We start from the raw sequence: 25,463 nt of genomic DNA, 5'->3' as shown, positions 1-25,463 counted from the left end.
AGTTAGCCGTGGGTTAGAGGGAGGACTGTGAGTGGATAGCAGCGTGAGTTTATTTCTACACAGTAGTTTTCCATTAGGAGGTGCTATAGATTTCCTTACCTCCACGCCTGAAATTGTGATGGCCCAATTCTGCCGTTGGATGGGGTTTCATGGCTTCTGTTTTTCCCTAATATTTTTCTGATGTGTACCTTCGCCATCATTGCCAAGTGTTCATTCCTCCCTTGTTCTGAAAGCTTGTCCCTGGATTAGAATGGGGCTCTGCCCCCTTCCTTGGCAGAGATGAGATTCGGGTCTTCTTTTTTCAGTCCCTTTTATTTTCATCATGGTGGGTTATTTTTTAATGTAGAGTTTTTCTCATTGCCTCAGAAAGCAGCAGCGATCTCACTGCCTGAAACATTCTCTGTTTGTTTCAGTGGCAAGAGAACAAGTTTAGTAGAGAGGACGGATTCCCCATATATTCACATTGACTTTGTAATTAATATTTGAAAGGCTGCCCACTAGAATCCTCCAACTGCCTCTTGTCAATGTGCCCCCATAAGGGAGAGGTCATCACTAACTTATCTTAATGGCAGAATGATCACAAGCAAGGATTGTAATAACATTATGAGCAGTTACTGCATGATTAGTGGACTGGCATGTATACTGAGGGGAATTTTAAAGGAGCCCTTGTGAGTGTAAAATGAAAAGGGATGACACTGGTTCCAGAGGCTGCTTGGCTGTCCTGAGGGTCACACAGGAGCTGGAATCTCTCAGGGAATATCTAAGGCAGTGGTCTCACGTTTTAGATTTCCCTTTTCTATGGTATTTTTTTGACCCTAAGGTGGGGGAAGAATTGCAGACCTCGTATGAAAGATATTTATACTTATATCAAGGGAAATCCATGTGAGGTGTTCACAGGCTTGTTGAGGCTGCAGTTCACAGCTGAAGTTCTGGTATAAGGTTTAAGGGAAGGAGAATGAAGAGACTCAGCTGTGATCATTTATCTTATGTACATTGTGCACTTGGCCCATCGGAGCTGGATGACACTGGCATACTGAATGACGCTGATGGCCAATACATCACTGGAGCTCCATTGAAGCCTGTGGAGCTGTATGGGTTTAAACCAGCTCAAGACCCACACAGAACATTCCTGTAATTTCCTTCTCTAGTGAGTGATGGATAGGGGGGCTGGGATAACAATACGGCAGTTGCATTTGCACAGGTGATTTAGGCGATGCTTGTGACATGCAGCGTTTGAGAGAGTTGGGAGTGTTCTCCTTGATAGGTGTTCTGTCTCCATGGCTGACAGAAGGGGAACGAGGGCCGAAAGAGGGGCATGGGTGCAGATATGAATTCTTACGTTCTGGAGATGCTTTTTAATGCTGGGGGTTGTTTGGATGTGGTTTTGTTTTTTAGTGAAAATGAATTGGGAAACTGTCAGTGTCTTTAAACAAGAGTACTTTCTGCAATTTCTTGTTGCCCTGAAGTTATTAATTACAAGTGGCTCAGGTAGGAATGATTATAGTTCAGGTTGCTTGACATTTTCCATTTAAGACCCTGTTTTCAGTTGCTGTGGAAAAATAGTATGTGATTGTGTAATTACAGACTGTACCATAATGCCTATGGATGGGGGCAAATAAAGTCTGCCTGAGCAAGCTTGAGTCTAGTATTTCTAACTTTTGAGTGCTTGACTTTGCAACCGTAACATTCTTTAATGTAGTTTTTTTTTTTTAGATGTAATAGATAAATAGTTTCCAGCCTCCTGTTAGCCTCTGCATAGCTTCACCCCAATGAGGCATTCATGGTGGGACCCAGTGTCCCTGACACCTAGTGCTGGAGTTGTAATAGAACGCATGGGAGTGAATCTGACACCCCTATAGGAGTTCTGCCATCAGCTTTCATTCTGTCCAGTAATGGTTCATCTTTGGTTACAGCTTCCCATCCCTGGTTCTCTACCTTGCCCATCCTCTGACTGTGGCGGGAGGCATGGGATGCCTTAGCATGAGAGATGGAACTCTGACACCTGCTGTCTGTCCTGGGCCCGCTCCCTCTCTGTGTGAGCCTCATCTTCTGTGAGTCTCCTCAGACACGCTCAGAGGAACAGAAGAAGGACCCTCAGTAATAAATAGGTCACTGGGGGGAAAAGGCTGAAGGAAAAGGACAGGCAGCTCCAGAGAACAGGAGAGGACAGTCCCCTGTCCCCAGTAGTTAGGCCAATGTGGGGCAGCAGAGAGCCACTCAGTAGTAGACTGACTCCTCTTAACAACCTTCGGCCTCACAACAGTCAGTCATAGGTTTATTTCCTTTCTACCGCTGCTGACGCCCTGATTTGGTCATCTGGATGAAGGAATAAAACCCACAGCAAGATGCAGAGGCAGCCCCTTTAGAGAGATTAGTAATAAATTAAAGTGAAAAGGTGGCACAAAATGCCCTGGGGAGTGCTGGATGATGTCAACCCCCCGCCCCCACTTCATAATGTTGAAAACTGTTAGACCTGGCCCGTTACTTCAGAGTCTCTTGTTGGGGGTTCTGATGGGGAATTGTGTTTTTTAAAAACTTCTCCTGATATTTTTCAGAATAATAGAGCAATGTTTGTAGATGCAGGTTGATGTGCAGTGAGACACTGATACATTGAGGGTGTACATTGCGTATGTGATGTTCAGAATTGTTCTTTTCTGTCTAATGGGGCATGAATGAAACACAAGTGGCTCTCGCTTTAGTCCTTTCCCCATGTGTTGTGTAGCAGGCCCCGTTTGTACTAACTAGAGCCATGAGATAAGATGTTCAGTGCCAAATTTCACGGGTGGTTTTTAGTGAGACTAAGGGTATGTCGACACTGCAAAGAAAAACTCGCGGTGCTGAGTCTCAGAGCCTGGGTCAACTGGCTTGGGCGACAGGGCTAAAAATGCCAGTGTAGACATTCCAGCTCAGGCTGGAGCCCCCACTCTGAACCCAGCAAGGGGGCGGGAAGGGACCTTGTCATCCAGGCTCCAGCCTGCGCCTGAGTGTCTATGCTGCTATTTTTGTCCCCGCAGACCAAGCCCCATGAGCCCGAGTCAGTTGTCCCAGACTCTGAGACTCAGTGCTGCGGGTTTTTCTTTGCAGTGTGGACGTACCCGTAGAGTCCTAGTGCCTAAGTCACTTCTGAAAATGGAACTTCGGTTCTGATGTCATTTAGGGCCAGATTTTCAAAGGTATTTAGATGCCCAACTGCCACTGATTTCAATGGGAGTTAGGTGCCTAAATGCCTTTAAAATCTGGCCCTTAGTTACTTCTGAAAATTTTACCCCAGATTGCAAAAGATACCTGCTATTTCCTCCTGTGTTTATTATTTGTATTACCATTGTGCTTAGAAGCCATAGTCCTTGACCCAGGCCCCAAGCAAAAGATGGCCCTACTAGAGCCCTGCAAATCTGCGGATATCCATGGACCACGTTTGGATCATGGATGGATGCAGATCCAAATTTTATATCTAGAGCCCTGCAGATCTGAGGATATCTGCTTTATATCTGCATCCGTGGACCATGTTTGCAGATAGTGGATTGGATGCGGATACAAATTTTGTATCCGCTCAGGGCTCTAGCCCCCTACCCAGGAAGGGTGCAAGGATGTTTCACGCCCTAGGCGAAACTTCCACCTTGTGCCTCCCCCCCCACCCCCAAGCCCTGTGACAGCTCTCCGCCCTAAGGCGCCCCCCCGCCTGGCAGCTCCCCCCCTGCCCTGAGGCACCCCCCCACCCGCGGCAGCTCCCCCCTCCGCCCTGAGGCGCCCCCCCCCCCCCGCGACAGCTCCCCCCGGCCCGGGGAGCCATGCGGCAGCTCCCCGCCCCAGCTCACCTCTGCTCCACCTCCTCGCCGAGCACGCCGTCGCTGCTCCACTTCTCCCGTCTCCCAGGCTTGTGGCGCCAATCAGCTGTTTGGCGCCGCAAGCCTGGGAGGGAGAGAAGCAGAGCGGGGCAGCGTGCTCAGGGGAGGAGGCAGAGCAGAGGTGAGCTGGGGTGGGGAGCGGTTCCCCTGCGTGCCGCCCCCCCCTTACTTGCTGCAGGCGGCCCTCCCCGCGCCCCCCTGCCCCAGCTCCCTCTGCCTAAATGCCGACGACGACCGGGGCGGCCGAAGATCCGGCTGCCGCCGAAGGACCCGAAATGCTGCCTCCCAAATGCTAGCGCCCTAGGCAACCGCCTAGGTCGCCTAATGGTTGCACCGGCCCTGCCCCACCCCAAAGAATTTACAATCTAAGTAAAGCCAAGCTGTGGAAAACTTTTGTCCAATAATTACAAGTGTTTGAAAATGTATCACCAGGCATACTGAGTTGAAGATTTCTGATTTATTGTTGTAAAGCAAGATACCTTTCATGATAAAGTGCTAATTTAAACTGTCATAAATTTAAAACTCCAAGATTGATATTCTTCAGACTTGGCTTAGTGTTTAGGTCAGAATGGAATCTCAGTAAAGAAGTCCAGTTGGGGGGTTTTCATCAGCAGCAGCTTGTCAGTGAGTTGTAATATGCCATTAGGGCAATTTTCTCCATATTAAACAAAGTGGATCACCTGAGAGACACTGTCTTAAGTAGGAACTCATCTCCAGGTAGCATCTTTGTTTGAGAAGAACCAGTAAACTTTCTAGATTAAAGCCCTTGCTTTCTGGTTTTGCTTTTTTGAAAAATCCATTTTAGTTCATCAGTTGTGTTTCTTTTTTTAAAAAAAGAGAAGCGATTCTAAAATTCCATAGAAACCCTTGAGAACATTAGAGCCCCACTAGCGCAGGGGTGGGCTACTGTGCCCATAGTGGGGCCCCATTGACGTTAGTGGGACTCTGTGCGGGTACACAGTCTGCTTGCAGGCTACACAACGAAGGATTGGGGTGTAAGGCTCTGCAGTGAGGCCCTCAAAAGACAGGAAATGCTAAAGTTAAGGTTGCATGGTACAGTAGAACCTCAGAGGTATGAACACCAGAGTTACGAACTGACCAGTCAATCACACGCCTCATTTGGAACTGGAAATACACAATCAGGCAGCAGCAGAGACCAAAAAAAAAAAGCAAGTAGAGTACAGTACTGTGCTAAACGTAAACTACTAAAAAAATTGAGGGAAAGAAGCAATTTTCTTCTGCATAGTAAAGTTTCAAAGCTGCATTAAGTCAATGTTCAGTTGTAAACTTTTGAAAGAACAACTATTTTGTTCAGAGTTACGAATAACCTCCATTCCCGAGGTGTTCGTAATTCTCAGGTTCTACTCTACATATGTGATTATGATAGACTTTGAGTGCATGGTCGTGTACTATTTCTCAGATTACACAGAGATCTTTCTATAACCTTAGATATCTGTCTTGTGTTTTGTTAGTGTGCACCAGTGAGGTCAGGGAAGAAAGGAGAGTCCATGAATATTAGTCATGAAAAGGACACAAAAAGTAAAACAGTTAGGATTAAAAAAAGCCTCTGTAAGGGTTAAAGTACAAAATACACGAGTAGGCAAGGTTTAAACCACACAAACAGAAAAGGAATATAAATAAAATTAAATGAATAAATAATTAATACAATTGTATTGTGCAACAGTCCTTCCTCCTTTTTCTCTCTTGTCTGTATGCGATATAGGCCCAAGCACTTATGAATGTGTTTAACTTTAGGTATACAAGTAGTTCCACTGAAATATCTGTGAAGATTGAATTTTAAATTTGCACGCAAGCATATTCTGGCCAGAAGTGCCTCTGCGTTCTTGCAGCACCAGAAACAGAAAGGTTAAAGTAATCAAGTAATGTATTTATTGTGAATTATTCACTCAGTTCTAAATACAAATATAAAAAGGATTGTAAATGAATTACATGCATGATTCTTTGCAAAGTAATGTCTGCATTAAGTTTGAAGATGAGAGAGAAAGTAACACATGGGCACAACAAAAAAAACCATGAAATATTAGATTATCCACATTCCTAGTACAACTCTATAAGGGTATTTCCCTTAGCAACAGCTTCTTGAAAGGTGTATTGGTGTCCAAAGGGGGTAAATACCTGCTTATGTGTAGTGGCAAAATAATTATAATGCATACTGTTTAACGGGAAAATCTATTTTTTATAAAAGAAGTATATCACTAAAGCTATATTATGGCATTATGATGATGAGCTCTCTAGTGTAAGTGTTTAAGAAAAACAATAGATATTACTATACATGTACCTATTTTCTTACATACTATATATATACATAGGGCACCAGTCCTGAAGAGATTTGTGCATGTACTTGACATTACACATTAATCCCTTCATTTCAGTGAGAGAACTTGCAGTGCATAAACTGAAGCATATGTGTACAGTTTTGCAGATTTGGGGCCTAAAATAATGATTTTGTTTTTTAATCCTTTGTTGGGCCCCAAACCTGCAAACGCTTATGCCCACTTTATACACGTGACCAGTCACAGTGAGTGCAGTGGGACTTCGGTTTGCTTAAAGTTACTGATAGAATCATAGGGTTAGAAGGAACCGCAAAGGTCACCTAGTCTAACCCCCTACCAAGAGGCAGGATTTGTTGTGTTTAAACCACTAAAGGCAGATGGCTCTCCAGCCTCCTTTTGAAAACCTCCTGTGAAGGAGCTTCCATAACCTTGCCAGTGTGTTCCATTGTCCTACTGTTCTTACAGCTAGAAAGTTTTTCCTGAGATTTCATCTACATCTGCTGTGCTGTAGTTTGAACCCACTGCCTCTTGTTCTGCCCTCTGTGGCAAGAGAGAACAACTTTTCTCCATCTTTTTTTATGGCAGCCTTTCAAGTATTTGAAGACTGCTCTCATGTCCCCCCTTATGTGTAAGTGTTTCCAGGATCAGTGCCTTTTAATTTTTTAACAGTAGTTACATTGGTACAAGTAGGTACTGTAATACATATGCCCAAGGGGGCAGAGTTAAGGTTGTGTGGTCAGCTATAGCTTTTGCATTTCTTGACTTTTGAGTGCTTGTCCAGGCAAACTTTACCTTCAGTAAACAGTTTTTAATATGGACTTTTAATTAAAGGTACGCCTGACACCTCTCTTTGATCCAGGACTGGAGAGTATAGTGTCCTTTGTGAGGACATGTTTTAAATTAAGCTTTTCAGACAAATGGAAATATGTATTGTCCCCTCTCTATTGGGTGCTTTAGATGGCTGCAATGCCCTAGCACCTCACACAGTTCCCTGCTGCATATTAAGACTCCTTTTTAGGCATGGATGTAATCTTCTAGAAAATGCCCTGAAGGTTTGAGCAATCTACCAGTTGCAAGCTCCCATGCAGCCTTTTTTTCCATTGTGTAAGCATGACAAATCATTAATTTTTGATTGATTGCTTTGAATTATGGGAGCTCTGACAGCCTTTCTGTAGCTGAACAGCTGTATAACAAATGAACATATCAGTGTTCACAAAAGATTGGAGATCTAACAGAAGCAATAACATTGTCAACTCCTCCCTTCTGGCTTTTCCCAGGCAATGGAGGGAGGAAATTTTTTACCAGAAATTCCTCAAGTGACTTAAAAAAAAAGCTGGTTTATAATTGAATTAAATCTTTATCACTTCATTTCTAGTAGACTGCTCCAGCCATCAGAACCCCAGAAATGCCTCTGCTTTTAATAACTGAGATAAATCTCCACTAACAAAATTTCACATTAAGAATTTAAAAATAAATAAAATTGCAATTTTTGTTTGCTATTCCTTTAAGAGTTCAGAATTGCACCAGTGCACTAAATGTGACCTCTTCAACTTTTAAATGAAGAATTTATGCTGGGTTGAAATTTATGAAATATTTCAGCATTAAAGAAAGCCCTTTTCCCTCAGGAAAATTGAGCAATAAATCACAGCACTTCGATTTACAGCCCTACAGCCGGCCACGGATAGGATTTTTTCCACCCTTCGTTCTGGAAAGAAAAAAAAAAATGTAATCATATGAGACAGCTTAGCTGCTATCCTCCCACTCTCTAGAATTTTTAATTTCAGCTGTTTCTGCTTGGATTTATTTCCAATATTCCTGCTCGGCTTTTCAATTTCCTCAGTTATTAAATTTTAATTCAGTGCATTAGCATTTAAATTAAAAAAGGGTTTATTTTATCAAAATCCTTGGCTAGCCCCCATCTTGCTGCACATGAATTGCCTGTTTCTGCCATTTGCACAAAATGTGAAATGCAGTTAATGTCTTATAACTTATATTTGCACAAATTCAGAAATAAAATTTCTGAGATTGGAATAATATTGTCTTTCCAAGGAAACCTCTCATCAGCGGAGGGGGGAAAAGGCACCGTGCCTAGCAGCTTTAAGAGTTAAAAAGAGTAGCGGCTTCCTGAGAACACAGTTCTAGCAATGAAAAGGTCACGCATTAGACAATTCAGAAATGAGTGAGGGGAGGGAGCTTGACCCTTTCCAATTACCGAGTGAGCCAGGTTTGTTTAGAAAACAACAAAACCAGTCTTCTAACTGAATCTGGGGATCCAGAGGTCACACTTTCTACAGACTAACTGGTAGAGGATGGTTTGTCCGGGGGCGGGGGGCTCGAGTGGTCTAAGCACAGGACCGAGACTCATGTCTCCCAGGTTCTAACTCAGCTCTGGCGCTGTGACTGCCTCTGTGGCTTTGGCCAGGTCACTTATACTCGTGGTCTCAGCGTCCTCATCTGTGAATGGGGCTCATAGAGTGCCTGATGCACAGGAGAGTTGTGCAGATTGATTGACAGGGAGACAGGAGAGTTGGCTCTGCCACAGACATCTTGTGTGTCTTGGACAAGTCACAATCTCTCTGTGACTGTTAGTTCCTCATCTGTACAAGAGGGATACTACTACTTCTCACCTGTGCAGTGGTAGGGTGAGGATGAGACTCATTAGTGTCTTCAAGTGCTCAGATGCTATATAATAAATAAATGACACAAAATGTCCCTAGTCAAACGCTACAGTGAGTGCTGTTTTCAGAGCCCATGGCTGTGCCGTCCCGTGGGAGCTTTGACCAATGTGTACGTCTTCAGGTCTCTCCCATAGTGTGTTAAAGGGACATGGTCCTGCTGAGGCCCAAATTTTCACCTACTTGGACAGTTGCAATGTAGAAACGTGCTGTACCACCCTCCATCTGGAGGATCTCTTGTCCCCCTTCACACAGAAGGCCACTGAATTATGTGCTGCCAGGCAAATCCCACCGGTGCAAAGGCTATGGTGGTGCTGGTCTTGGGACCCTGCATCACCCCCACACTGGGCAATCGCCCACCTGCCAGCGGCTGCAGTTCTCAGTGCAGGGAGAGCACAGGAAAGACCGAACGAGTCACCAAACCAAAGGATCTGCTGAAGTGATCCTCTCGCTCTGTTTGGGAACTCTGGCATTCTCATCGCCCCGACAACGAAGCTTTATTTTCTTGGGCAGAACCTTCAGCTGGTCCCAGTTACAGGAAAGGAAACCAGCCTTTACCTTTGCTCCACTCTGAGAAATGGGCTTTGCAGGAGAGATGAACACAGCTTTAAAATGATCCAAAGAAGCTCTGGTGCTGATAACTGGGAGGGGGCTGATCTCCTCACTGCTTATCACCATAGGGTTCGATGCTCAGCTCATGACTTACCGCAGTTTAGGGCCCAAACCTCCTTTTCATGTGTTATCCTGTTTGGCCGTTCCTCCAACGACCACCTCTGCACTTCCTCCATGCTGACCCTCACACATGGAGTGCCTCCCTGAACTGATCCCACAAAACTGCTTCCCTCTCCTCCCCATCCCTTCTTGGAAGCCACCTCTGCTGTGATGGGCTGCAAGAAATCAGCCAACTCGTGAGAGCTGGCTTGGGGAGCAGTTGGAGATAACGTTTTTTTAAAGCCCCCTCCCCAACACTTTTCAGCGGTTAGGAATCAGTGAGTTGTATGCAGAGCTCGCCCACGTTACTGCACGGCCTTATTGCCATAACCCTCGGCTTCACCACCATCTTATCTCACTTGTTGAGCTCTGCCATAAATTAGGCCTTGATCTGACAAAGACTTACGCACACGGTTAGCTTTAAGCTCACAAGCAGTCCCACCAAATTCAAAAGTTAAGCATGTACATACGTTTTTGCAGGATTGGGGCCTAAAACTATAGACATTTCAGTGGCCAGGACTGTGGTGTCCTAATGACAATGGTTATTATTTATCATCATCCTAGCACTTATGAGCCAAGTCATGGGCCAGGACCCCAGTGTGCTAGGTTCTGTACGAATGCCGGATAGAGAGACGGTCCCTGCCCCAGTGAACTGGCAATCTAATGTGTCTACACAGCACCCAGCAGGAGGGGGAACTGCTTTCTGATTGTGGCCGTTGGCATTTCCAAAGTACAAATAATAATTTCTATCATCCATTGCCCCTCACTCAACTCCCGTTTTCATCCAGAAGAAAGGGGACTGAAAAGTTGGGGGTGGGAGTGCGGCCTGCAGGATGGACAAAGCGAGAGACTATCAGTGCAAAATATTATCTTGTTATTATTGGGAAAAGTTACAAAGTGTGAATCTCTGCTCAGTCTGACCCTAACCAGCTCTTCTTTGTCTCTTGTTCTCTAGGCTGATGAGAGCAGCAGTACTGGGAAGAGAAGCTCTTCAAGCAGGTATGTGGCCGTATTTCTCTCACCTCTGGCTGTGATGTGAATAGTCTTGGCAATTCTGTCTTTGTGCAGTGCCAATCTCTGGAGTAGGAGCCAGAGATGATAGCCACAGAGCAAGGTATGGGGCAGGAGCCTGATTAAGGCATAGGAACCATAGGCCTGTTTCTAGGGCCCTGGCTCCTAGAGTCACACAAAGTTTCTAGTCTTCATGTCTGTAAAGAAAAGCTTGCCCTGAGTGTAACCAGTGCAGGGGCGTCTGCCTGAGTCTGCAGGCAGTCTCCTGCAGAGGTAGTAAGTTGGTGGCCCCATGTCTGCTATGAGAGGAGACTAGGCCCTTTCTTGTTTTGGGCAGGGGAGGGCTCCCACTGCCATGACTCTGGGCTGCAAGCCACCCTGCTGCTACTCAGGAAGAGAGTGGCCACCACCACAGGGTCCTGTGCTAGGTGTCCCTTCCAAAAGTGAGGCAACCCAGCTGCTGGCTCCAGTGCATCCCAGGTGGCAGGAGACAAGGAGGTGACTGCCACTGCAGCCTCTCAGTGGTCAGGACAAGGGGAAGCCCAGCCTCTGCAGCTCCTGGCACACACAAACAATCCTCTGCTCAGGTGGGTGGGGGCTGAGTACTTTCTCCTGTGCAGACAGAAGCAGTGTTAGGCCCCCCACGGCAAGGCTCTTGTGTTGGCGATCGCTGCTGCTCCAAGCAGAGTTGGAATTGTGGCATTGTGGGTTTGTGCCTAGAGCCAGTACTGCCCTCTATGGTTCAAGGACTAAATTCTGCCTCTGTGGTGAGAGCCAGGGGTGGGGGCAGTGGGGGTAGCAGTGAGAGCCAGGGGTGGGGGCAATGGGGGTAGCAGTGAGAGCCAGGGGTGGGGGCAGTGGAGGTAGCAGTGAGAGCCAGGGGTGGGGGCAGTGGAGGTAGCAGTGAGAGCCAGGGGTGGGGGCAGTGGGAACAGGAAAATGTATCACTTTCTTTTCTAATCTATAAAGTGTCTATGTGAAAACTGGGAGTTCCTGACTCAGCCCCATTCCAAGCAGAGAAACCCCCTAGGAAGCAGAAGGAGCAGTGTGTGTGTGTGTGTGTGTTGGTGAGGTGGGGAGAGGCTGTACAGAATAAATGAGGGACATGATTGGGGCGAGGGACAGACTAAAGGAATCTGACATGAAGGGGTGGGCTCCATCTTCTGTCTAGTTTGTGCTTTTGGGGAGTCTCGTGTTCACTGGTGTTTCTGAGGCCCCATTAGGACCAGTGATGCACCGTGTGGCTAGGATCATGGGGTGATTTGCCCCATGGTGTGTCTGTATCAGGATTTTTTTATTTTTATTGATGAACATTTCTATAAAGTGAGAACGATAAGTCTTGGAATTGAATAGTGTGACGGGGTTCGACTCACCATGCTGGCCATCTTGGGGATTAGCTCTGCAGGTTAGTACACCCCCTCCTGATGGTGCCTCGCCCGCCATCACATCTGCTCTCTGACCTGCGTCACTCCAGGGACCACAGCATCTGCTTCATGACACGGCCCTCCGGGTGTGTCACCATCTGTGCTTCCCCCCTTTCAGGGATGAGTATTGCAGTCCAAGTGTCCAGCCACTTCTCTAGTGGTGAGTAGGGAGAGGGACCCAGGCCCACCCACTACTCCGGGTACCGACCCAGGGACTCTGTAGATGGTAGCCACATGCTTTGTCCCCTCCTACTTCTCAATACATTTCCCTGAACCACTTCCCCCCCTTCTTCACCCTTACCTCAGGGCTTCAGCAGGTCAGTCCTAGCAGCCACCCAGGAGCTCCCTCTCACTCTCCCGCTCCCTTCCAGCACTGCTCTGTCCAGGGTGCTAGCTTCCATCCATCTGCTAGGAACCCAGTTCTCCCTCCTTGAGCTCCAGGCAGCGACTGACCCTGCGGCTCTTCTTATATGGGCGTGCTGGGCCCCGATTGGCTGCTCCTCGCAGTCTCTCTCCTATTGGCTGTTTCCTATGCAGCCTTCCTTACGGCTCTAATAGCCCCTTACATGCCAGTGTGGGGCAGATGCCCCAGCACAATAGCAATTGCTTCCCCCCACAGTTGCCAGCCCTTGACATTTTTCTCAAGGGACAGTTTTTCAAACATGCAGAAGGGGAGCTGTTCAGTCTCCAGCCACCAGAGAAGTTGGGTAAATTCTGGTCAATTTTAAGGTATCTGCTTCTATGATGAGTAGTAGGAAAAGGCAGGGGAAATCATCAGAATGTTGCCAGAATGTGACCTACCCTGCTGGGGGCTTGACCCCACGCTTGCTTCAGAAATTTTCCCTCGTCCATCCCATCCCTGCCCTTAAGCTCCAGATCTGACTTCACCCATCCTTCCTTCCTTTCCAATTGTCTCATCTCAGGAGCTGCAGCTGAGACATTCAGCCATCAGGGAGTGAGAGTGGGGGAGATGAGCCCTGGAATCTGTGCTCTTAAGCTGTAGGAGTGCACAGCAGTGCTGCAGCTGCCTCTTGCTTCCCCAAAGTCCTGGGAAACAGGCCAGGGCAGAAATGACCTAGAACGGATTTACAGAACCTGAGGCAGTCCCATGAGCGTGCAATTTACCCTAGAGTTGACTGCATTTCACTGTTGGGTGAACTGATACTTATCTACCCAGAGAGTAGTTCTTAAAGAGCTGTGGGAACCTGCAGGGTGAACGGCAATCTGGAAATATATGCTGTCACTGGCGGAGTGGTCAGCCACAAAGCCTTGGCAGTGTGGAAGAATGGCAAGTTTGCTGTCTTTGTTGATCAGACACAAACGTGCCATAACCAGCCTCCCATTCCACAGTTTAGCTGCACGTGCCAAAGAGCTCTGGGTGAGATGGTGTGAGCATGGAGCAGGAAGTGGCTTTTTCATAGAATTAACTTTGCTCAATAATAATCAAATTATTTAGCCGGTCCTGAATGTACTGTAAGAGGCAGCCTCCCGCCTGTTCCTTATTGAAATGCTGACATTCAGCCAGCTCGTAAAGGAGCAAGCAAGATCAGGACAAAGCCAGCTACTAGCAAAGTGACAAACTCAGGGGTTCTCAAACTTCATTGCACCGTAACCTCCTTCTGACAACAAAAATTATTGCACAACCCTAGGAATGGAGACCAAAGCCCGAGCCCGCCTGAGCTCTGCCGCCCTGAACAGGGATCCAAAGCCAAAGCCTGAGCCACACCACTCTGGGTGGGGAGGCCAAAGCAAAGCCCAAGGGCTTTAGCCTGTAATCTGAGCCCTGCTACTTTGGCTTCAGCCCCGGGCAGTGGGGCTCGGGCTTCTGCTTCGTCCCCGGGTGGTGGGGCTCGGGCTTCGGCTTTGCATCTGGCCGCAGCAAGTCTAACACCAGCCGTGGCAACCCCATTAAAACAGGGTCGTGACCCACTTTGGGGTCCCAACCCACAGTTTGAGAACCGCTGAACTCATCTACCAGGAGAAAACATTCCATGGGAAAAACGAGAGAGAGAGAGAGAGGAGGAATGTTGGAGTGGAGAGGGGGCCGCTTGGTACCAGTGGGAGGTGGAGGAGCACAGATCAAAATGCAGAGGGAGTTCTGTGTCATATGCAAGACAATGGGGCAGAGCAAAAAGGGGGCTTCATGGTTCGTGCAGGGGTGGCCATGGCGGGGAAAAGAGAGACATGACACGCAGGGAATACATCGGCACAGAGGGGGCCATATGGCACATATGGAGGGGGAAGTGCCGTGCAGAGGAGGGATATGGCACACCTGTGAGTGGGTGGTGCATTTAAATGGGATGGGGGGATGGGGAGAGGGAGTGGGCTGGGGCACATCAGAGTAGAGAGAGGGGTATGTGACTGGTATTATAAGAAGGAAACTAATGTGTGGAATGAAACCATTTCCACTGCAGTGATTACTGAGATGTAGGCCACTGTTAGCAAATACAGATTCATGTAATGGAATGTCTTTCAACTACCACAGCCTGCGACTGACCGCCAAAGCCATTGCCACCTGGCGGCGAGATCTCAAAGAACTCTCCACCAGCATCTGTGTATTGGCGGTTGTCAGCACCTCGGCCTGGAACACTGCTCCATCCGTGATCGCAGACAGAAGAGTGTTGGTTGTAGGGAATGGCGCGAGCTCACTCACAAGAGATGAATCACAGGAGGCAGGAGAGGAATCACAGAAGTTGTTGAGTTTGATCCCAAAACCCACAGGTCCACGAGCTTCTAGCTAACTTCCCCTATGTATCTCACAATACACAATGAGAGAACTCCCAGAATTCATAGAGTCCAGCCGTGAAGCAAAGCATCATGAGATACCCATCTAGAATGCCATGCACGAAATCTTCCCAAAGTCCCTGCGGTGTATACACACCAATCCGTACTGGGGTAGAAACCATTTTATAGAGTGTACGCAGTTATTGCGGACTGCCTAATACGCACCAGTTAGTGCACAGAAATTCAGTGTTCATAGAATCATAGAATATCAGGGTTGGAAGGAACCTCAGGAGGGCATCTAGTCCAACCCCCTGCTCAAAGCAGGACCAATTCCCAACTAAATCATCGCAGCCAGGGCTTTGCCAAGCCTGACCTTAAAAACCTCTAAGGAAGGAGATTCCACCACCTCCCTAGGTAATCCATTCCAGTGCAATCTTAGAATCATGTTCGTTAATACCCTCTCTCCTGCCCCCCATGTAGATAAGGCCTGAGTCTGTTGTCAGTGTGGCTTTCTCATCTGGCTTCAGGGGGTGCACAGAAGCACTGCAGTATAATGGATCTTCTCTGGACATGATGCTTTTATCCTGGCACCTGAAGCTCCTTGACGCTGGGCACCTAAAATCACTCCCCAGCATCACTGCTCAGTCCCTCTTTTAAAGCTTTATATTGTGCTTTTGTTTTCCCCCCATTTGCTCGGACGTGCAATTCTGTCTGTCTGCTAATAAACGATCTGCTGAAGTTTAATCCATCAGGTGGGGCACATCCTACCATGGCACAACCAAGCTCTTGTCTCCCAGCTGCTCTCTCATATCTTTCAGCCGCCACTATTAAAGCAGTATCGTTTGGTTATCCAAAGAGTGCCATCTTCCTTTCCCTGTATTCACTTCCCACACATCCCAATTGCCTATTACTTTGTTGCTCTCACTTGCTGAGGACTTCTGGATGCTTAAAAATGATAAATAATGGCAATATTTACTTCTGGACTATGCCACATTGCATGTCCAGATGGTCTTCAGGAATGCTAGGTGGCCGGCACAGCTTAGGAAGCCTCCTGGGCATCCGGTAGACCATATGTTAAGCAGGCCTTTTATTATACCCCCAAAATGTCCCTACTGAAGTGTCACTAGTACGAGACTTACATATTGTTAGGCTCAGCAGAGTTCAATTTTATTTTTTTATAATTTTGACGGATAATATCGATGTTTATTTTTAAACATTTTTTTCCACTTTGTATCAATTTAAATTTTCTCAAGCTGCGAAAGTATGGGGAAAGGGTTCAGACAATTATTTAATAACAGTAGACATTGAGATTCCAAAAGTTAAAGCTTTATAACCATTAAAACACAAATTGTCAACAGCACTTGTCAAAATAGACAAAGTAAATATCCTTAAATCAAACTCTAATAAAAGGTCTCAAGCAGCCATCATTCTTTCTCTGCCTATTTGTAAATTTCGATTATTATCAATGGAAATATTTTTTCATTGGTTTGTGTGTGTACAGTGAAATCGTTTACTAACGTTTACTGATAACAATGTAATCCTTCCAAGCCCACATCCTGTACATGCAGAAGATATTTGATGTGGTGCAGAGAAAAAACAAAATAATACAGGGTTTGGAAAGCCTGATGGGCCAGAGACAATGGAAGTAGCAGAGTCTTTGAAAGCTAGCCTGGACAAAGCACTGGAGGGAACAGCTTTGTATTGGCCACCAGAAGGTGGATGGATACAGTGACTGAGTAATTCTTTCCCTTTTCTAATGTCTCTAGTCCTGCCAACATCTAGTTCAATTTCCTTAGTTTTCAATACGATTTTTTTAGCATAGGAATTACTGGGTGTATCGCGGTGTAGCGGGTGCCTCTAATGGTGGCACAATTGTGTCCTTCAGTTTTTCTGTAGTCACCTCCCTTCTGAATGTGCAAAAGTTGCACCTGTGTTGTTTTGTGCCTGCAATTCCTTGTTGGCATAAACCGTACCACTTAAACAGGCGAGTACCCAGTTTGTGCCCACAAAGAGACACTTAGCTGTCTAAGTGCCAGAATTTATTCCCATAAACTTGTGTGCACAAAGAATGAGGGTTGAAGCTTCCCAGGTGTGATTTTTTCACAATCTTTACTTTTTTTGGAAAACGTGAGCAAAGTCTTTTTAGCCATTTTATTTTATTTATGTGAAGGTGAAAAAAACCTTTACTAATTAAAAAAAAAATCTAGGCATGCTTTTAGATAAGCTGCAAAAATGGCTGAAGTTTGACTTTTGTCTTTGACAGAGTCCTCAACGAGGCCTTTGTTTTGTTGGAGATATTTGTTATTGCTTTTATAAAGTTATGACCATTTGAAACTGTCCCTTGTTAGTTGTAAGCCATAATTTAAGCTCTTCACTATTATTGGATATCATAAAATATACAGGCAGGTTAGGGTTGCCAGAGCAACCTTATCTTTTTAGAGTTTCTGAATTTGGTGTGCTTGATCTCACAACCTTCTTGTAGCAGTCCTCCTTTATAGTCATTTATTCATTGCATTTAATTGATTTTATACAATTTAAAAGTCTTGGCTTCTGCTGTTTCAACCTGAAGTGTCTAGCGCTTGCTGCCTTTGAAATAGCTACAGTTCACTCTGCAGATGTTTTAAACTGAGAATTAGTGATGTTAGACGGGAAACCCCAACTCCTTCCTAACCTCTTCACTTGCCTGTGATCCCCACATATCAGTGCATGTTCATTAATGTCAAATTTCGATAACTTGACAATAGTGATTAAGGGCATGGAAAAAACTTTGTTATGAAGGGTGACTGAAAAAAGAGGACTGTTCACCTTAGAGAGGAGACAAATGAGAAGGGGGTGTTGGGGTGACAATGTAATGAATGGTCTAGAGAAGGTAGATTAGAATCTTCTATTTTCCCTGTCTTAGAATGCAAGAAAAAGCGGATATTCAATGAAATTAAAAGGTAGCAAATTCAAAATCAATAAAAGGAAATACATTTTTACTTAAAACCCTCTTAGCAGTTAGAACTCATTGCCACAAGATATTGTTGAGGCCAAGAGCTTAGCAGGATTCAGAAAGAGATTAGACATTTATATGGATATTGAGACCATCCAGAGCTATAAGAATGAATATTAAAAGAAGAAACACGTGTTTTGGAAGAGTTGTGAACCGTTCCATTTCAGGGCAAAGCCCCGCCTGAATTCAGGTTAAGAGGGAAAATCCCCAAGGGCAAGTTATCCCACAACTGCCTGCTGCAGCGTTTCATGCACATCCCTCTGAAATATCTGGTACTGGACTAAATACACCACTGGTCTGATCCAGCGTGACAATCCGTGTGTTCCCTATGCACCTATGGTAGAAATCCTTTTGAGGGGGTGGGAATTGTTCAGAAATACACTGTTTTCACTTGTTAAGTGTTGGGGACCTCACTAATACTGTGGTGAAGCTAATTACTTCCAAACAGTAAATGTCAGCATTCAAATGGTGGGCTTTGGATCTTACAACACAGAACAAAAACAAATATGCAATTATGTCTGACAAACCACTTAGCTCTTGTACTTTCTTGTGTCACTAGGGTCCCATGCAGCCTCATGCAAGATGCGGTTTTGTATAATTATTGTTATTACCTGGTGTGTGGCTGAGGAAGGAAGGATAATTCCTCTGTTGGCTGTTTATTTTAAAGAATTGTTAGAGTTGTTTTCATCCTTAACTATACTTTAAAAGATGTGAGGCTCCTGGTGAATAGATCAGCCCTGACCTAGGAACTGGCTCGGCTTGGGGGCGGGAATGGAGCTGGACGGAAGCTTGGACCTAGCTATGATATGACCTAGCTATGATACGGCTGTCACTACAGCCCAGTTAGATGTTGTGCAGAAGTGACTTAATCGCTTTCCCTTAACTGAGCTAAACCCTGGACCTCCCCGGGTTAGAACCTAGGTGTGAGGACGCAGCTGGATCCGTATTACAATGTTTAACTATGTTGTAACCAAGGTCCCTAAAGCAGCCTAGCCCTGCCGGAATGCAGGTGGCCAGTTTGCAGCTGGGTTCCTGAGTAGCTTGAGCTGTAGCTTAGAGAGGATGTGGCTTTAATGGCTGTGGGTGGAGAGGATGAGGAAGCAGTAGCCCCTCCTCTGGCTCTCTCCTGGTCAGCCTCAGCAGCAGCTCCCTCCCTTGCCCCCTGGCAGCCATTCCCTGCTCCGATTTGGGACCCTCCCGCTAAGGTCCATACGTCATAGAAAGGGGGTCCGAGCACTGCCAGGGGACTTCCTCCTGGTCACTGTGGGAAAATCTCACAGCACCTCTGCTGCCATCATGAGGGGCAGCGCTAAACTGCTGACTCCCTCTTTCGCCTCCATGCAGTTCTGGCTTCTCTGTCAGGGATCTGCCATCAAGCAGTGATGTCCCTGGTGGCAAAAATGCATAAAGAGGTACACCTCTCCCCGGATAGAACGCAACCCGATATAACACGAATTCGGATATAACGCAGCAAAGCAGTGCTCCGGGGGGGCGGGGGGGCGCACTCCGGCGGATCAAAGCAAGTTCGATATAACGCGGTTTCACCTATAACGCGGTAAGATTTTTTGGCTCCCAAGGACAGCGTTATATCGGGGTAGAGGTGTATAAAAACCCAAATGACGATTTTAGTTACGAGAAGCCTCTCAAACTGTATAAGCCAACCTCCTGAACCCCCCCATCTTGGAACAGGATCCCACAGCCTGAGGGGAGGAGACACAGTTTGGGAATTCTGTGTGTTGAGTTGTTCAAAGAAACAGAACTGCAGGTAAGTAATTTTCTCCTCTGGAAAGAAGTTATATGCAAAGGATTCCCAGCCCTGGAGAGTAAAAAATCTCGAGATTCATCACACATCAGAACCAGTTGGGCAAGAAATTACAGAAGTTCTTCTGTCATAATGAAACTTGATGCAGTCTTACAAGGTCTCACAAGCCATGCCCCAAAACACCAACCAACTTAAGAGGGGGAGGAAAAGATTGGGTCTCCCCAGGTGAAATACTGGGACTGAAGCTAAAGGAACGCCAAACAGTGAGTCTTTCCTTAAGGCTAAAACAAAGCAATAATGCCAGAAATGTGTATGCAGGAGAAATGATGACAACTCACGGAGACATCCAGTTTCCAGTGGTGTGATCAGCATGTGATCTTAGGCAGCAGACCATCCTTCCCAAATGTCAGTGCTTCAGAGGGTTAAAAATTCCATGTGTTAGAGGAATTTGAACCTATCTCACCCTAAGAAGCTCACACCCAATGGTAATAACATTATGAAAGAGGAATTCCAAGTCAATAATTTTTCCTTGGATCATCTAATTCCACTCTAAAGTCTGGCCATTGTGGGGGTTGTTCCCATATTGGTGTATTCTCTACTGCTTTGTATAGTTCAACTGTAAATGTCACCAGTGAAGGGGCTGCCAACCCTTTATTTGCACCGGTCCTCAGCCCAACAGCTCTTGCTATCATGCAATTTTGTTTACTATTCTGTCCACATTTCCCTTTGCTTATTTTCGTCCCACTCATCCTGCAGTTCTCATCTCCTGGATCAGCACAGTATCTGTCTAATCTAATCCATTTTAAGCATTTATACCATGTTTGTCTCTGTAGTGTCTGAGGACCTACAAATATCTGTGGGCAGTTATCATATCGTCCCCACCAGTCATCTCTTAGACAAGCAATATAGACTGGATTTTTCATTTTTTCCTTATATGTAAATCCTTAATCATTTCTGTGTTTAAAAATTTAAAGATGCCGGCAACCATTTTATTATAGACTTAAATTTAGTTTTTAACCTCAGTTGTTTGCAAGAATTACATTTTTCCCCTCACTGGTTACATTCTTTCCCATTTGGCAAACACTGAGCTTTTCCTATTTCTTACGATGGATAAGGCAATAAGTGCTTTGTTAAACTTTCTTCTTTGAACCATCCTCAAGGTGTCCTTAATAAGAACAGCATAGTTCTTGGGATTAATTTTGTGAATACCATATGAATTCACCGTGGCTCTCAATTTCTGTTCTGTTTTGAATTTTAACTTTTGTTTGCTAGAATTCGGTCAACCTGATAAAGTTATATACTTTACCTATTTTAAAAAGAGCTGAAACAATGCAGCTTCCCTGGAGGATGGGCACACAATTAAAATACTATATTTAGATTGCCAAGAAGATTTTTCAGCAGGTATGACAATTGAAGTCCAGTTTGGAGTGTCTGCTTCTTAATTTCATATAATGATCCCATTCTCATACTGCCATTGGTTTATATAACATAGTTAGTTAATTTATAGCATTTCTTTCACTAACCAAAGTTTAGGATGTAAAGGCTCTAACAGGCAGCGTTATGTGACCCGGATATGTAGCCAGTCATGAATGTGGTGGAGTGAACTATATTTGGCTTTTCTTTGAGATGTTGCTGTTGTGTATTTCAGGACTCTAAAGCCCCAGTGAATATTACACCATGTATAATTGTGTCCACTTCCTGCCCTGTGGTGTTGCGTAACATTGCTCTGGGCTCTCCAACAGCTGTTGCATTTTGCTCCAGAGTTGGCAGCATCTCAGTGGTGGGTGAAATGGTTCTGTACACTGTGTAATTTCTAAAGCACTTTTAGATTCTTCTGACTTAAAGCACTATATCATGACACTTTGCATTTATTTAGCACCTTTCATCCAGGGAACCCTAAATCTTGGTCTTTGTGCCTACATAATGGTGTCTTGCCAAGCTACTTTTCAGCCCATGTTTTGGGGGAAGTGTTCTGCTTTGGAGGCAAGAGCAAGGAAGGGTGCTGTGGGCTCATTCTTCCTTCAGAAGGGCAGTACGCCAATTTACTTCACATTTCTTCCTCCTTCCCTCGAGAGCACAAGGCACTTGCCAGAATCAGTCCATGCGCTTGCATGTGGCTTGTGGCCCAGCAGCTGGTTGGTGGGATGCCTTTGCCTCCTCTGTGGCAGTGGGGATGGAGGAGTTTTAGTTTCATCATCCACTGAGCCGCAGTCTTGCCAGCGTGTGCCTGTTTCTAGAGTGCCAGGAGGGGGTTGAGGCTAATCAAACCGACCCTGAATTGGCTACAAGTTGCTGAGGTTGATTTAAATCAAAGCACAGGGTGTTGTAAATATCCATTGTTGACTTGATCTACGAACGGAATGGCAGAGAAACCCCAGCTCCCTGAACATGCTGACCTACAGAGCATGGGACATAAACTGTTTCCCACTTTAAATATAACACACAGCAGTCACTTCTGCCATCCAAAATGCGGACCAGGCATTGCCTTTCACCCCAAATAATCAACCAAAGGTGAGAAAAATAATCATACCGCAAACTGCAAATGCCAGCGAATGCTGAGTGAAAATGGGAGTGACTTGTTCTGCATAAGCAGGCTCCTTCTCCAGCACTGGCCATATCCGTCTCAGGCATGCTGGGATATCTCATCACCAACAAGAATTCAGCAGTTGTGGTTCAGCAACAGGGCCTAACGCAATGGGATCATGCTGCTACAATACAAATAAATTGTAGTTGTTGGGTTTTAAGATTAAAAGAGTACATCTCTACTGGACGAATGACCCATTACTAATTGAGCCATTAATCATTAACTCATCTGACCAGATCCCTATAACTGGTGTTGGAATATGACTTTTATCTGCTAGTGTAGATGAAACAAAACTGTTTTAAAATTCTTACAGAAAGCATGATAGAGACCTGGTTGAGCGTGGTATCCATCACACTTCTATAACAATGTTGAAAATGACTGGATCTTTCCATGTACGTTAGCTGCTAAGTCACTCTCAACATGACTTGACGGTTAGTCCAGAGAAGACCTACTGTAGAGAACATTGTCAGCTGGGGTCATCTTCCGTGTGTAGGTGGACATGAAATGAAAGAGCTAAACTACTTTAGAATTATTTTGCTCAGCTGTCTCTAATGGCGTGTGTTGGACAAGTAGAAGTGTAGAGAACAGCTGGAAAATTCTGTTCATCTTTGAAGTTAAGACATTAAAAAAATTCTAAACAATAATCTACCTCCACCAAATGTCATGGGAAGAGCTGCAGTTTATAAACGGACTTTTTCAGTACAGCTGTATCAGAATAAAATGCTAGGTCACCTGATAAAATTCCATCTTCATTACTCTCTTGATTTCCCACACCCACCCACTCACTATTATTTCTGCAGCTGTAATGGGTTTTTATCACTTATGGAGAAGTCCAGCTTTGAGTTGTGCAACTTCTAAGAATTTGAGAAATAGTAAAGATGCATTTATATGTATCTTACACTGAGACCAAATTAGTGTGAGTTCTGGGTCTCCACTTTCTCAAAGCACCAAAATCCTATACACTTTTATTTTCTGGGGACATATCAAGCTAGCTTGCTTCCAAGAGCCTGCCAGGAGAAGTGCAGTGCAGCTCTTCTGGACAATTGTGGGGCAGATAAAGTGATCAGAAATCTGGCAGTGGCAGTACCAGTCTCTTCTGAATTTCTCCTGCATGGCATGATGACTTTTCTGTCCCTTGTTTTAACATACACTGTTCAGGCCTGTGTTGGAATATGTTTGTAGCAAAGCCTGTTTCCAGAGTATGTGCATTTCATTTTTTCTTCATTGTCTCTTGTCAAAGATTCCCTTCTCATATCCTCATTCCAGTTATGGCATTTCCTCCTCGTTGATTATTAGCTTGTCAAAACTATTTTGCTGCCGTGTTTAACACTTGAAGCATATTTTTAAGGTACAGTCCTCCAAATGAGCGCTACTGAGGCCCGGCCACTGGAGAGTTGCATGTGTGTCCTGGTTAATTTTAGGTTATTGTAATTAGTATATTAATGATAAGGATCTTTATTAAATTTCTGTATAACAAAGAGCTAGCACACCAGCATTGTAACAAACATGTATATAAGACCATACACAAAACCAGCACTGACATTGCAAATAACACACAAAAATTGACAATGGGAGAACCTCTAAAGGATTAGGGTTCTAGCAGGGTCCTGCAGAGATCGGTTCTTGGCATTACACTATTTAAAATTTTTATTAGTGACCTGGAAGAAAATATAAAATCATCACTGATAACGTTTGTAGGTAACACAAAAATTGGGGGAGTGGTAAGTAATGAACAGGACAAGTCACTGACACTGAGTGATCTGAATTTCTAGGTAAACTTGGGCACAAGCAGTATGGCTAAATGTAATCATTTACATCTAGGAACGAAGAATGTAGGCCAGGGGTCTCAAACTCAAATGACCACGAGGGCCACATGAGGACTAGTGCATTGGCCCGAGGGCCGCATCACTGACATCCCCCCTCACTGCCCCCGGCCCCGCCCCCACTCCACACCTTCCATGAGGCCCTGCCCCTGCCCCGTCTCTTCTCCACCTCCTCCTCCAAGCGGTTTTAATAAAATATATACACTCAGTAAAGCCCCACCACTGCACTGGGCTGCACCACTACTCCACCCCTGCTCTGCCTCTTCCAGGGGTGGCAGGTTTGTAGAAATTTTGGTGGTGCCCAGAACCTGCCCCCCCCCAAACTCCGCCCCCACCTGCCTAAGGCTCTGGGAGGGAGTTTGGATGGGGGAGGGGGTCTGAGGTGCAGACTCTGGGATGGAGTTTGGGTGCTGGGTGCAGGCTCCGGGCTGGGGCAGGGGGTGGGAGTGCAGGCTCTGGGATGGAGTTTGGGGATAGGAGGGGGTGCAGGGGTGAGGGCTGTGGGGCTGGGGATGAGGGGTTTGGGGCATTGGAGAGGCTCGGGGCATTGGAGAGGCTCAGGACTAGGGCGGAAGGGCAGCCTGCCCTGGCCCTAGTGGAGCGGGGCACTAGGACCCTGCGGCAGCAGGTGATGCTGGAAGCCGGCAGAGCCGAGCGGAGTCAGCATGAGCTGCAGGCTCCGGGCGGTGAGGGGGCAGCAAGTGATGCTGGGGGACACTCGGGGGAGGTGCGTGGGGGCGGCAGGCAGGGCCGGCGGAGAGACCCGGCCCCAAACATTGGGGAGCAGCGCCTGGGGAGCTTAGCTGTCACATAAAATAACTCGGGGGGGGGGGGCGGGGGTGAGGGGAGTTTGGCGGCGACAGGAAGTAACTGGAGCGGGGGCGCGGGGAGCTTGGCGGGCCACAAGGAAGAGCTCCGCGGGCCGTGTGTTTGAGACCCCTGATGTAGGCCATACTTATAGGATGGGAATTCTATTCTGGGAAGCAGTGACTGAAAAATCAGACTTTGGACGTCATGGTGGATAATCAACTGAACATGAGTTCAAATTGCAGCGCTGTGGCCAAAGGAGCTACTGCGATCGATCCCTGGATGAATAAACAGGGGAATCTCGAGTAGGAGTAGAGGGTTTATTGATGGTGATAAATTGGAGAGTGTTCAGAGTAGAGCCATGAGAATGATAAGAGGAATGGAAAACATGACTCAAGAAGCCCAGTCTCTTTAGCTTAACAACGAGAAGGTTAAGGGATGACTTATAGACTAGAGTACCCACATAGGGAACAAATATTTGATAATGAGCTCTTCAATCTAGCAGACAAAGGTACAGGACATAAAAATGGCCATACTGGGTCGGACCAATAATCCGTTTACCCATCTTCTGACGGTGGCTAATGCTCGGTGCTTCAGAGGGAATGAACAGAACAGGGCAATCATTGAGTGACCCATCCCCTGTTGTCCACTCCCAGCTTCTGCAGTCAGACGTTAGGGACACCCAGAGCGTGGGTTTGCATCCAAGACCAATAGCCAGTGATAGACCTATCCTCCATGAACTTACCGAATTCTTTTTTGAAACCAGTTATAGTTTCAGCCTTCACAACATCCCTTAGCAGTGAGTTCCACA

The sequence above is a fragment of the Emys orbicularis genome, chromosome 18 (genome assembly GCF_028017835.1).
Source record: "Emys orbicularis isolate rEmyOrb1 chromosome 18, rEmyOrb1.hap1, whole genome shotgun sequence".
NCBI lineage: Eukaryota > Metazoa > Chordata > Testudines > Emydidae > Emys > Emys orbicularis.
Note: the sequence above shows the minus strand (reverse complement) of the source record.